Below are 15876 nucleotides of genomic sequence, written 5' to 3' on the forward strand. Positions count from 1 at the left end.
ATTTCATAGCTATTAATGACTAAACGTCTTACTCGAGTTAGGTACAATTTAGAATATACAAATTTGCTGCTTTCAAAACAAACAAAGGTCATAAGTCATAACGTTCTGAAAAGATCAATACAATTTGATATCTCTTAAATTAAGCTTATTTCGTTTTTATATTATATACCTACATATATATTTAGGTATATACATGTATTTAGGTATATACATATATATTTAGGTATATACATGTATTTAGGTATATACATATATATTTAGGTCTTGTATAGGTAAAAACGATCCTTTCTTAATTAAAAGGGTTGTAAACACTGCAACATAAAAATCACTAGTTTAATTTTCAGATTTGACTATATATTATATATTATATAATTATATTATACTATANCATCCAAACCTTCTAACTATATATTATTATATATATTTATTAGTGCCGATTTTATGAAAGAACGGACCATATTTGACGGTATTCTTTTAGTCGTGATGAAAAAATAAGCTTGAATAATTTTGTTTTTAGTATTTTCCATTCATAAAAGAATGAGGTCAATCTTGGCCCTTGTTTTTAATTTATTTTCAACAGAATCAATTAAAAATTATTTGGTTTCTTGAGACCAAAGTTGGTCGGAAAAATCACCAATCCTTTTAAGAGATCTTTTACATAGAATTTTTTTTTTTAATCTGTAAATATTTTCATTCTGTTATGAGTGGTTATACAATTTTTACATTTAATACTGCTGCTTTACCAACTTTGATAATTTTTTATTTATTTGTTTATAACCTGTACATAGGGAACACACCGTTTCCAGATAGGATAAGTTCTTAGTTATTACATACGTGATTAGAGAAGTATAAAAATTATTGGAAAAAATGCATTATCATAAAATATTACATAATATTAGTATTGAGTTGATTAAAAAGGAAAACATAAATGAAAACACTGTTACCCTTTGCCCTATATGGCAAATAAGTTATTCTTCTACGCTAAATTGTCACAGTTTTAGTACCAAAATCAAAAACTACAATACAAATTCAAATTGTTTATCCTAATAATGTAACAGGGCAAATTAAAAGATTCTTAAGAATCTCTTGATTGAAATCAAATCCATATCTTAATCAAGAAATAAGATTGATAGTCGTATTCTCTACTCCCCTCAAATAAAACCTGACCAATTTTTACCAAATTTTTTTTCGCCTACCAAAGGTCTTCGAATGTATTCAAAATTTTATCTTAAGCCAGAAAAATGGTTTGGAAACTGGATATCTCAAACGATTCAATCGATCCATAGGAAACTTTAGAGTATTTTAGAAATCACACGTTATAGCAGAAAATTGGTTTCCGCGAATAAATAACCTGAAATAAAGAATAAAACGTTTGGATTTTTTTAAATTTCATTGTTTTTTCTCCCTTGTACTCACAATAATCCTAAACTGGGCTGAAATAAGAAATATCCGTTTTTCAACGATTACATTGTAGTAGCCTTGTCACTTGCAACCCGAACTGTATGGCTCTTTTATATTTGGATAAATTATTCTTTCACTTCGACTCTAATCTCACAAATTAATTTGGAATTGATTATGGCCAAAACAGTAGATTTTTTCTTTCAAACTTTGTAAGGATTACTCCCACATTTTTATCTTCGATAAATGGTTACACACATTTCGCTAGGAGATCCCTCCTAGGTTGTAGTAGACATGGATCAGGATAGTGGGTTCACAAGTGAGTATAATTTTCGACGACTACAAAAAATTTACAAAGTTGACAGTTATGCTGAGGACTTTGGGTTCGAAAGACTGTATTCTTTGGATTTCGAAAGGTTAGCGGTGCCCCATAATCCTAAACCGTCCAAACTGGTTTCAGTATTGTATTGTAGTGTTACTTTGTTTTTCAAAGATATGAGGTGTGCTCTTGATTATAATTTGTATAGTCGTCCGAACGCCTAGTTAATTCTTGTCCTTTTTTCCGTGCGTGTTTGATCCAGGTTAGATATGAAATAAAACCCAACGTAGTGTACACAGTCAATTTCATTGAATATTGTTTTATGCGTTTGTTTCGGAGGATAAAAGCCACACGTGTGACTGGACATTGGGACCAGAGAGGGCAGAGCTATGTCATCGGTGGGTGTACTCGTGATATCTGAGATGAAGAGGTACACGACTGGTCCGAGTACACTGCCTTGTGGCACTCCCATTCCCAGATAGCAATTATTCGGAGTAATCTGATCTTGACGAACTCGAAACAATCGTTTTTTAATCTCTGCGTTTATGTCAATGTTAAACAAATTTTGAACAAAAAAAACAAAATATTTTTTTTTATTTTATAAAGTGTTTCTTGCGAAAAAGATGGGATAATTGTCAATAAAAGCGTGGTATCAAAAACAGACTGTTATATGTTAAGTTGTTTAAAATAACTAGCACGAAGAAAAGTGTAGTTTTAAATCAGCCTGGAAAAGTATTAACGCGTTCAATGTGATAGTTGTGTTCTGATAATACGCCATTTTACGAACATTGTTGAAAATAAAATTATACAATAAAGTAAGTAAATTTTTCTGTTTAAGGTTCCTTCTTTGAATGAACTGGAACTGTTTCCGAATAGCGAAAGCACAAACTTTAGCTTCTTACGTACATTTAAAGTCTGGTTTTCTTCTTTTTCGGATATTCTGACCGTTTCTGTTTTCCCCATAGGAAGGGTTTCGCTGAAAGCTTCCAGCCTGTTGCATTGAATCGATATCGAGTCAATTTTTAATAAAAGCCGAGAGCAACATTGAAAAATCAATCGTGACTCGACCGCATGAGAACGGGTTCGCGGTTGTCAAAATTGCCATTAGTACTTTTGTTTTGGGGCCGTCCATATCAAAACATATCAAAAATATAAAAACAATACATTTTTATGAACATTTCTCTACAAAATTTTTTCTAAATTTCGTTTGTTTTATTTCAAAAGATTACAATAAAAGCTTGCAATTAATCGGTTGTTTTAACTTTTTAAACATTTGTCTGCCTTTAGTCCTTCAATATCAATAAAATATGCAATTTGTGTAAAAAAAAACTATATCTAACCGGGTTTTAACTTACTACTGTACAAGTTGGAGTGTGTGTGTGTGTGTGTGTGTGTGTGTGTGAGAGAGAGAGAGAGAGAGAGAGAGAGAGAGAGAGAGAGAGAGAGAGAGACGGGGTAGTGATAAAAGAGGCTGATAGAGAATGAGACGAGAAGCAACTTCAGAAAGAAAGAGAGGGCGAGGGAGGAGAGTGCATATCATGTTTTACAATCACATAATTGTGCTGAATTAAAAAAGAAGAGAGGAAAAATAAAAGGGAGCTAGTGAGATGTAAGGGGGAGATAGAGAGATAGACAGATAGAGAGTGAGAAGGAGATAGAAAAAGGGAGAGGGACGTAAAGAAATTGAGAAGAAAAGTTAAATAGAGAAAGAGAAAGAAAAAGAAAGATAGTGAGATAAAAGAGTGTGACAGAGAATGAGAGAGGGAGCTAGAGCAAGTGAGAAAGTGAGAGGGTACGGGAGAGAGAGAGAGTATTAGTATTTTTTTTAGGTTACCTGTACTTATAACCAAGTTTGACATGGTTTGACCCCTAGATCCGTGACACCCAACGTCAAGCCCTTCTGTATCACAGAAATTGATTTACTTTACCAAACTACGTAAAACATAAAAAAATAAAATAATAAACCTAACTTTTTCATTCCATAATAGGTCAAAGTCGTCATTTTTCACCTTCAAAAATCTCCCGATTCGGACCTCATTACTACCTACTTACCAATCAAATTACCAATCAAAAGACCCATTCCCAAACCTCAAAAATCAGTATCTCCTTAGGCCAAATCGCCCTATCTTCTTGCTGCCATTGCCGGGCAAAATAGTTGTAAAACGCCTGAAAACTCCAAAATTATTCTACCCTACGGATTCGGGTCTAGGAAACTTCATTCTATCATTCTACTACGTCACAGTAATCGTAAAAAAACATGAATTATTATTGGATACAACAAGTTTTCCCTTTGATTGATCGGTTGGATGAACCAGTTTTTTTCAGCTGTTTCATCAGTATCGATTATCCCAGGGCCCGCCTGTGTTTATTCGATCGTGGTCAAACGCGCTTGGACTTGACGTCATGAACCTGTTTTAGGAAAAAAAGAAAACGCGCGTCGAGTCAATAAGCGAAAATAGGCAGAATGGTCTTTAATATCAACTCGTTTTGAATAGACGATCCCCAAAATCTGGTGTTATTGACCCATTTAACATTCATAGAATAAGTTAATTAAGTTTGTATATTCAAATGAACTTATAATCATTATCAACAACTTTTCATTTTAAAAAAAATTTAATTTTAGTTTGCTCATTTCACTTTCTAGTAGCCAAAATGCTCCTCTAAATCTTCCATTGTACATTAACATGTGGTAAAAGAAGCTTTGGTGGAAAAAAGAATCGTCTTTCCTATCATTTAGATCTCATATCCTCGTTGTTTTTAAGTGTCAGGCGAATTTTGGCTTCTTAGGATTTTCAGTCGAGGGATTGTGCGTTGAAATACTGAAATATTAAGGATGTAAACAGGGCGAGGCGAGACAGACCAGTGATAAACAACCAAATGTCTTCTACTTTCTACCAAATCTTCTTTTACCAGCATGTTTATAGGTTGATAAATTAGTTGACCGTATCCGGAACGTTTATCGGTTTCGGTTGACATCCTTCTCATAAGTGAGTTTATATGGAAGATGTCACGGTTTTGTCCAATGACCACACGAGTTAAATTATAAACAAAGGCAGAGATGGAACTGAATCTCTTTTTCAGTATTCGCTATTTCCAGGGTCTGTATTTTTATGACCATCGTAGGAAATCTGCAAAAGTGCAATCGAGAGACGGTATTATAATCGTAAACCCGCAAAAGGATGTCGAGAGAGGGAATAGCGCAAAATAAATCAGCCCTCTAATTCGTGTCAGGTTCATTTGAGCCGCCCCCTTCTTCGGGGGAGGGAAAAGAAATTCAATAATGCGGATTCCACCAGTTAACCATCTGGGTTAATAAAGGGCCAAATATATTTTATCGCGTGGGTGGGACACTTACCGTCCGGCGACATTTCCCTCGTCAACGGTTCATGTTTCAGCGCCAAAGGGGAATCTTTAATTAAACCTTCCACTCTTCTCAAATTATCATTGAATCAAACTCAAATCACCAGCTCGTGTTTTAACCGTGTCCACTCGCATCGTCGATTCTGTTCAAATCACTCTAGGTTGTAGAGGTTTTTAAATCATAAAGCACATCCGTTAGCTTTTGGCGGATAAACACAAGTAAACAAAATAAACGACGGGCATTACCGAAAAAATCTGTTTGGTTTTATCTACCCTCATGCCTTCCACACGCCAAAACGGGGCTGCACGCATTATTTGAACGCCGGTTCTCGGTCATTAATCGACAAAAGGTGAACAGCCTCGTTCGAGTTCTCGAAAGTAAAAGTTTTCGAAATAGCACGGCTTTTCTAATTAATGCTTCAAAGATTGTTATCATATTTTTTATGAAAGCTCGTAGAAATTTAAGCGTAACACCGGCACATATGTTCCGACAAAATAATATGAACCCCTGTGAAATGAGAGAAAATCTTTATTAATAGGCTGATGGCCATCTTTTTATATGAATTAATGAGCGGATTGTGTAAATACAAATCATGATCAGAAGTAACAGGAATAAGTAGCCACTTCCCCTGAATAAAAAGGTAACTAATTCAAAAAATGTCATTGGAGCCTGACACCTATTGCGCAGTTTGCCCACAAAATACCACACAAAGGTTCAGTCAAGTATTCTCTCTCTCTCTCTCTGTCTCTCTCTCTCTCTCTCTCTCTCTCACTCTCNCTCTCTCACTCACTCACTCACTCACTCACTCACTCACTCACTCACTCACTCACACACACACACACACACACACACACACACACACACAAATTAATTCGTGTAGAACTAAAAATTACTAGAAACCTAAGAAAAGTATATATTCCTACATTTACACGACACGTTTGTTGATTGAATTTAATATGTTGATTTAATTAATGACAATAGAAAAAAACCGTAAGAATAAATCAAACAAACTTTGTAGATAAATATGTGAGGAGAACTGACCCACTCTGGTGTGCCTTCTAAAACTATATAAATTTGTACTGACTACACAAAAAAATTATAGCATTTCTTTTTAATTAAGAGGATTATCAGATCATATTATCGTCGGATTAAATTAGTACGTTAGTAGTGAGAATTATCTTGGATGATAGTGGTTGGGATTATCTGGGATTGTAATAGTGCGAATTATCTGGAGTAATAGTTGTGAATTATCTGGGATGGCAGTGTGAGAGTTATTATTATTTATTTTTTTACGTGGGTTTGCAACAGAAGAGGTCATATCAACCTTGGGGTGTCGGTGTTTTTGAAAAATGTATGTCGAGTTCGAATGCAGGTCCGCCGACGCCCCTCTGGGATAATTTAAGTGAGAATTAATTGGGGATGGTAGAGGTAAGTATTATCTGGGATAGTTATGGTTAGAATTAGCTAGGATGGTACTGGCGCCAATTATTTTGGATTTTAGTAGTGATGATTATCTGGGATAGTAGTGGTTAGAACTATCTAGGATGGTAATAATGAGAACTATTTGAGAATTATTTGGGATGGTAGTGGTGGGGATTATCTGGGCTGGAGGTCGTGTCGTTTATTTTTGATGGTAATGGTGAGGATTATCTTGGACGGTAGGATTATCTGGGATAGTTATGTAAAAATTAATTGGAGTAGCATGTGCAAAAACTATTACAGATGTATTTCTTTAATTGGCTTTCGCTACTTCTAGAATAAAGGAAATATTAAGCTCTCAGTGTAAGAGGTGTATTGGAGTGTTTTATACTTTGGGAATTAGATTACTTGGTTGACTCCAAAATTGCCAATACCAAGTCCAGATTGATTTTAAAATTATGGTGTATATTACAAGTAGTTTAGTAGTTCAGGGTGACAAGGTGGGTAGTTTTTATTGATACACCTTCCTTTAGACCTGTGTTCATTTCAGATTTTCCACAATCCTCCTCAATACGTTCTGTCTATTTTTGTCGTTTTTTGGCATCTGGTGTGCTTGGCAAATGTCTTACCCTGTTTATTGTAGCCTTCGCAAAAAACGCACTTCTACACGCATTTTTAATTTTTCCCATCCTAAAACATATGTCCACTTATCGTCTTATGCGATGAAATTCGAATTCTCGGTGTGTGTCTTAAGTTAAATTGCCTCTGCACATCTGCCTATAAATCCAACCACATTGTTGCCCCACCTTGACGCCACATTAAGAACTGTATCCACCAATTGACCACAAACAAACCTTGAACTGGTCATTGCGTTACGTTGAACATCTTGAAAAAGAATGGATCAATACAGGAACAAAGTTTTTCTTAGTGTCCAGCACTTTCCTCGGCGTTCCCCGAGTTTCTAATTGTATCCTCTCTTGTAGGGGTGACGGTTGAATTCTCATTGATCTTTTGCTCATTGAGTACGGTTGATGCAACTTTTCACTCGATAGGGTCGCCCACCTTTGTGCCGGTGACGTTATCAAGAAGCAGGAGACGTTATTTACCCCCGATACTAGCCCACTCCAAATGTCAATTCTGTTCTTAAAATACTCCTTTCCATTTCAAAACGTCCGTTTTCAACTTCTCCACCCCGCCGGGGCGTCACGGCACAGTTTCAAAACAAGTCAAATGTCAGAGGTGAGACCTATTTGGACATTTAGGATCGGTCGGAAACCATTTTAACGCTCCGGGGGTTACGAGATCGATTCGAAATCAGATTCATGGAACAAATGAGGATCCGACAAATGACAGAGAACATGAAAGTCGAAGAATGCAAAATTCTCAACCTGCGCGTCGTGCGGAACTGTATTTCGAAGCGCCGTGTTCAAATATCCTCAACCAACTCTTAGAAAGAAATTATTTACTATGTATAATGTGCAATATATTACCTTTCAATTGGAAAATAAAAAAGTAAACAGTCTGTACGTTATTAAAGAAAATGTATGTAAAAATTATACATATGGCCAGTTAAGAAAGGATGACCGAGTGTTTAGGACTTGACATCCCAGCGGTTGTATTCGAATCCCGCTTGTAATTTTATGTGATAATCATTTCATAAAAGTAGTGTAAACAAAAGGACACTTTTACTTTATCTTTTTTTTACTTGCTAAAATAATTATTTAACAAATTATAATTTCTTCGTACTATGAAAGCTGTGTCAATTGTGGCCATGGCTTCCATTAAAGCTATCCATTCCCCGTGTTCGGAAAAAGATCATACATAATTCCAAAGAATGCGACAACCACCAGTTTACTGTCTAAAATCTGCATCTTAGAGATTATAAAAATAATGAATCTGTTGTAAGAAGTGGTTGTTGTAAAAGTAAATCAACCAGATTTTTGACTAGCCTGTTTATAAAGAAAACGTTACTTTTGGTTAAAAATTATGCATTGAATTAGACATATGTTTTGAGATATTTTTAATCCAAAATTTTCTCTAGAACAGTATTAATCGCTGTCGGAGAAAGAAATATAGTGGACATCCTAACAAAGATCATGGTTAATACCACTGATGACACATAAAGCCTGAAAAAAGCCGTCTCCTACTTTCGGAAAAAGTTCACATATAATGCGAAAAATGACAACCACGTGTTTCCTTTTGTACAACCTAGTAATATAGTTAACGAATGAAATAAATACTAATAAACAAAATAATAATAAAATAAATAAAAAGAATGAACCTATTGTGACACAACAAGCAAGTTGAAGTAAGGAACCAAGAAAGTACAATAGGCCAGAAGGCTGAAGTGCTTGGGGAACAAAAAAACCGCTACTTCCTATTTATCATCACCAACATCACCATCATCGTCATTGTGAACAACAAGCCAGAAGTTTGTCCAGACAATACATTCTAGACAGTTGTGATGTATTCTTAATTTAAACTTGTGCAATGAGTTGGATATATTTTTGAGATATTTTTAGATGGAATGTTTATCTAAGACAACATTAATTGCATATAGGTAACGCGGAAATAATAAAAGAAGTTTGTAGCCATAACAATAGCCAAGAAGTTGGATTGGCCATATTAGGGGACAATAATTGCCCATAAAACCAATAAACCCCAGCCTCTATTTTTGGAAAAAGTGCATATATTAATTCGAAAGATTATAAGCACGTGTTTCCAGTTGTACAACCTAGTGATTTTTTATAAAAGGAATGAACCTCTTATGTATCTAGATAGTATAAAAGGACCAGAAGTTATTCTAGCCCATACATTCTAGATTGATGTGGTATAATCCTTTTTTAAAAAGATAGTTCCTACTCACAGTAAGTTGTTTTGCAACGATCCGGATTTCGAGCCTTTTAGCTCATCATCAGGTTGAGGGACTTCTACAACCACGTCTCTCGACATGAATTGCCAAAGTGAACCCGCTGATACCTCCGCCAACGCGACGTTCCAATTAGCAGCTGGTTCTTTTAATGGCGCTCAATTTGATCGTGCGAAACGCGGAAATTATAACACAAATAAATATTATACTAGTAAATACTTAATATTATTAAATTACTATAAAATAATAACAATTAAAATAATTAGTTTAATTATTTGGATGTTTGATATTATTTATGTCATATTTCAAATGGGAAGTAGATCAAAATCTGTTATATTATTAATGTATTTATCACCATGTTCAATTTTACATTTTTTAATTTCAAATTTCTCAAACCACTCTAATTCTTTCCCTTTGTTGAAACTATGTAACACTCTTATATTTAGATTTGAATTGAAATTATGTTTTGTTTCTTTTAGATGGTCCTTAAATTCCGAAAATTTGCTCGATTTAGGCAAGTGTTCTTTTACTCTTGCTTTTATTTCTCTACCGCTTTGTCCTATATATTTAATATCACAATCATTACAATTGAGTTGGTAAACCCCGCATTTTTCCAAGTTGTCTACTTTGTCTTTAGGTTTTGAGAGGATGTTTTTAAGTGAACCCGTACTTCTAAAAGCTATTCTAAAACCTTCTTGTTTAGAAATTTTACTAACTTTTTCCGATAATTCACCAATGTATGGCAAACAACGGAAACCTAATGATTCATTTGTGGTGGGGTGGCTGAGTCCTATTGTTGATTCGTGTAAAGTTAATTTTTATTCTTTTAACTAACAACCTATCAATAAATATTTCTTGATACCCGTTGTGTTTTGCTAAGGTTTTAATAGTTTTTAATTCTTTTTTATAGTTATCAGGTGTTAGCGGAAGTTTTAACATCCGGTCTATGAGCCAAATGAAACCAGCAGCCTTTTGGGACCATGGGTGGGAAGAATCCGCTGGTATCATAGTGTCTGTAGTTGTGGGTTTTCTATATACGTCTATTTCTAAGTTTTAGGTCTAAAAAGTTCAAACAACCATCTTTGCCAATTTCCAATGTAAAATTTATATTACGGTGTAGAGAATTAATTAGTTGGAGGAATTCTTTGAGAGTCTCTAATGTTCCCGACCATATGCATAAAATGTCGTCTACATAGCGTTTCCAGAAATATCATTTCTATTGATGTGGTATATTCTTAATTTAAACTGTTATATTAATTTGGACATGGAGACATTTTTAATCCCGAAATTTTCTTTAACACAATATTAATAGCTTGATAGGTATCGAGTATAACGAGAAAACCTTGTAGGCCAACTTAGTCATGGGTTTAACATTTAACATTTACTTTTGCAACACTTTCCTTTAGTGTTTCATGAAGGTTTTTAACATACACCTTGCTCAACGTTGATAAAACAGAACAACAACAACAGGTTTAATTAGTTGAGTTACTAATTGCGTAATTCAACAAAATAAGAAAAGAAGTGTTTAGCCCAACTAAGTCATGGATTGGCCATCAATACATATAGTCATTAAAAAAGTCATCCCTGTTTATGAAAAAGCAAATATTAATACGGAAGATCACAACCACGTATTTCCGTTGTGGAACCTGGTAATGTTTTTTATAAAAAGTTTGAACCTGTGGTCAGTGTTGTTCATCACGACCAGTTTTTGTTTTAGATTTTTTGCTAGATAGGTCCTATAAAAAAAATTTTAGTGCATGGGTTCAACATGTTTTCGAAGTAATTTCACTCCAAAATTTTCTCTAATACAACATTAATAGCTGATAGGCATCAAACAAATACGAATAAATTTGGTAGCCCAACTAGGCCACGGGTTGGCTACTTAAGGTGGCCCATAAACGCACATAAAGCCAATATAAACATCACCCTCTGTTTTTGGAAAAAGTAGTAATGTAAATCGAAATATCACAAAAACGTCGTGTTTCCTCTTTTGCAGCCTAGTGTTTTCAATAAAAATAATGAATCTTTTATCAGTAGAGATTGTGCAAAACTACTAGAGGTTTGTCTAGCCGATTCATTCTATACTGATGTGAAACAATCTTTATTGAAAATTGCACATTGTTTTGGACGTATTTTTGAAGTACTTTTACTCCAAAATTTTCTTTAACACAACATTAATAGCCGACAGGTATCATACATATACGAATAAAATTTGATAGCCCAACTAGGCCATGGGTTGGCCATTTAAGGTCTAACAATGGCATATAAAACCAATAAAAACAACATCCGTTTTTTGGAAAAAGTATAATTATAATTCGAAACATGACAAAAACGTCGTGTTGCCTCTTTTTTCAACAGAGTGATTTCCACAGAAAAAATGAACTTATCAGTAGAGATTGTGCAAAAGGATCAGAAGTTTGTCTAGCCTTTTCATTTTAGACTGATGTTATACAACCATAATTTAAACGTGTACATGTAGTCAGACGTATTTTGGAAGCATTCTTGACTCACAATTTTGTTGTAAAAAACATTATTATACGAAATGTATCGGGTAAATACGAAAAGTAGTTTGTAGCCCAGTAAGGTCATGAATAGGCCAAGGAGCAACAATGGCACGTAAAGCCATTAAACAGCCATTTTTCTTTCTTTATTTATTTTTATTTTTTTACGAAGATATTTCAAAAACGAGGTTATATGAACCTTCGGGGTGCCGGGTTTTTGACAAAAAAACCCATTTGTAAGTATGTCAGATTCAGCGACTTTACGAATAACACAAGTCTTGTTGGACTGTAGATTATCTTTCTTATTTACCCGATAGCTATCTACTGTTAACATAATGTTAGAGATAAATGAAGATTAAAAACACTTAGAAAATATATCAAACCCATTGTGCAAACATATACATACTTTTACATTCCATGAATAATTAGTAAACTAATACTGTACAATAGCTGAAAATAACATTTATATATTAAAAAGAAAAATAGCTGTTGGCTGTCTAGACACGTTGACTCGTAGTATAAAACGGCTTGAAAAAATGTGTTTTTTCTTTAAGTTGCTAGCCATATAAGCCGTCGTCTTTCTGGCTTGTTTACTTAATGCAATTTTGAGAACTACACTTTCCCATACTTTCTTAGGTTAAAATTATCTCAAAGTCTCATAAAAATGTAAGCCCCCCCCCAATCATCTTATCGTCCTATTAGTATGTTACCCGTTCCTTCTAAATTATTCGAAAAATTAATTTACAAAAGAATTATCTCTATTGCTACATCAAACAACATCTTACTAGACCATCAATTTGGCTTTCGAACCCATCATTTCACTTTTTATGAACTTCACAAAGTTACAGATTTCATTACTTCATGTACAGAGCGGACACTGTACGCGACTGGAGTGTTTCTAGATGTTTCTCAGGCCTCAAAGTATAGCATAAGGGATTATTATACAAATTAAAATTATTTTTACCCCAGGCCTATTATCTGATTATACAATCATACCTTAAGGGGAGATTTTTCGTAGTAAACCAGGGATAGGACTTCTGAGATGGAAGAAGTGCTTGCAGATGTGCCACAAGGGTCAATTTACTTCTGATATGCCCACAAATGAGATTGCACTTTTGCTTTTTGGTTGAGATAAATGAAAAATGGCAAAAAGGAGGGAAAATTCAAAAGGTGGGGTTGAGATGAGAAGTTAGAGTCCGAGTGGATCGAAGTCACGATAGCTCGAGTGGTAGAGCAGCGGCGTATTTAGGCGAACGTCGTGGGTTCGAATCCCGCTTGAGACACTGACTTTTTTATCTCAACCAAAAACCTTAATTAATTGAAAAGAACCTTCACAATATTGATACGATTAAATACACAGTAAACAGAAACTGCAAAGTTTATATTCATCTTGCATTGACTTTTAAAACAAATATGTCTAATTAAACACAATACATTAATAGTATAATAGTACTTTATTAATGGTATTATGATTTTTGGGAGGTGGATTTTTTTTTTGGATGATAGATGTTTTATGGTAGGTCAGGCTAGAAAAATGAACTTCGGCTCTTGGAAATAAACTAGGTCTGAAACAAAGGCATATCTAAATCTGCAATCGAATGGCTGTAAACCTGGGCTGCGAAAGAGTCGAGACAGCTAAAGCTCCGGAAAGCGATCGATGACGGCCGCTAGCTACTCTGACAGAAAACTCCGACATCCACGTAGAAATAAAAATTCAGAAAACTCCACAGTTTCGACGATCTTCTCACTCTGGGAACTTTTTAGTTTGGATATAAAAAATTGTATAAATTGTTAGCTTTTTCACAAAAATCTTATGTTTTTGTCTATATTTTCTAGGATAATTTTTGAAATATTTCTATGTTAGAATTGTTTTATATTTAATAAACAGTTGTAATGAATATAAGAGAAGAGAGGAGGTTCTTGTTAGCACGGTAGAAACGGTGATATCGAAAGTCTGGAATCGTTTGACCCTTCGGGGGTGTGCGTGTTGCCCTCCCCGGCAATTACAAGTAAATCTTTCTGAGGGAGTAAACGATAGGGCAGACAAGGGTTGAAGACGAAATAAGGGCCTAAAGTCGAGCGAGGGGTGGGGCCGCTATCTATCGTAGGCCTCCACTAACCACCCTATTTATATTCACCCCCATTGAACCCGGCTCTCATAAAAATGTTGGCCGCCGACGTCCCATTCTTCACCTATAAAATAATTTCCGAGATAATAAGCGGCGTAGAATCGGTGGAATTGCCCGGCTGATGATTGGAGGGCCTGTTTTCTCAACTTTTCCCTTCTCTCACACAGGCGAGAAATAGAATTGGAATATATTTTTTTAAATCAAACACCACTGTATTAGACTCATATCAGGAATTCTCTTCCTCGAATCTCTCGAAATTTCCCTCACGATCCTTCAGACCGTTAAGAAGACCGCTTTATTCTCTACAGCCTAACGATGGAACGTAAAACACACTTTTGCAATAAGTCAAAATGCATATATATATATACATATAGAGAGTTGTAACTATCTTTTGGCCAAATTTAGTTGGGATGGGTTGCAATTTATACAATTCAAATTTATTGTTACTACATAGTGGTAATCTTAGGAAGTAGATTATTTGATTTGTTTCAACTTTACAGTCGACTTTGATCACCTCGGGTTAAGGGGGAGAAAAATGCAATTGTGCTTAATCGACATCCGAGATAAGCCGAGTGCATTTTTCTGTACAAATAGCTCTTTAACTAATTTTTAATAATATGATATATATAACTTATATATAACTTATATATATAAGAAATTGTTTTGTCATTTGTAGTGTCATGTTTTTATGCATAAACAACGTTTAATTCATATTCTTTTTTAAGCGTTCAACGTTGAAAAGAAAAAATTGTTAAATCAAAATTGTGTAAAGGTTCAACATAAAACGGTTTTTCTTGTTTTCTAGTCGTGTGTGCCTTCAAATTCTTGTAGATAATCCGCACTGCATCGGTCCTTGATCGGTTTCCCATATTTTTTTTTAATAACCACCGATATAATTAATGTCAGTCTACAATATTATAATTTTATATTACAAATCGTTTAAATATCCTACATTCGTCCTAAAACGTATCCTGTCTATGCTAGATTCGTAGAATATCCTCAATCAAAGTTTGCCTTCCACAGCCAACATCTCTTCTCTCGAAATGGTGTAGAACTTCACGACAATATGTCTTGGCACAAGAATACCGCATCTGGTACCTGTTCTATTCTCATACCATCCCGTAAAAGCTGGTGTCCCACAAGGTTCTATCGGCCATTGGCAGATTTTTTTTAAGATCTGCGGGGTATACTTGCAGTTCCGTCCTTTCTTCATTTTGGTACGCCTAGTCTCTCTGTTATGATCTGCCAGATGCGTTTTGGCATTACCACCTTTTACTACCTAGAGAGCCCGTGCCCTTCACATGAACGGATCCACGGGGTCGTGGGGTGGTATATATATGGGCTTATCGACTGTCGAGAGGTGCTACATTGAAGAACGAGAGGTATGCATTAAGCGTTATCCCACATCCCTCCTGTGCTATCGGGGCCACCTTTGCACCACAACAAGCAAGTAGTAGAGGATGCGTAGTACAAGCCATGTCCTTGAATGCTGTATGAACGCTAGCATTAGCAGCTGACCTTCTTCGAAAGCAACTACCCGGATCCATGCTTGTTGATGCTTGCAATGTGGATGTTATCGTAATGGCTGTCTGGTTCAGGCTCCTAGGAGCCACTCGTTTCGGGACCTAAGTAGGGTTCTTGCGGAGCAATCTTTGAGTATCCGTGTGGTCCCGTTGGGACTCTGGGCAAACCTAAAAACCTCGCCTCTGGATGTTACTCCAGTATTGAAAGCGCTGGCGGGTATGCCGCCATTTTGCCGGAAGACTTTTTTATATGGGCGTCTGGTGCGTCGCTTGCTCTTCCGTCGTCAGGGCCCTAGAATTAATGTGGCGTACGGAGGGCCAGCTTTTCTATTTGCAATTTTAGGGACCAGCAATGCT

The 15876-nt window shown here is 35.4% G+C and overlaps 1 protein-coding gene across 1 annotated transcript in view; it reads left to right on the top strand.

Annotated features, from left to right (window-relative positions):
• Positions 1-15876, top strand: part of LOC106672257 (regulating synaptic membrane exocytosis protein 2) — a 77787-nt gene that overhangs the window by 1762 nt on the left and 60149 nt on the right. The gene's annotated exons all lie outside the window — the stretch shown is intronic.

Source organism: Cimex lectularius, unplaced genomic scaffold (genome assembly GCF_000648675.2).
Source record: "Cimex lectularius strain Harlan isolate CLEC.00 unplaced genomic scaffold, Clec_2.1 scaffold17, whole genome shotgun sequence".
NCBI classification, from domain to species: Eukaryota; Metazoa; Arthropoda; class Insecta; order Hemiptera; family Cimicidae; genus Cimex; species Cimex lectularius.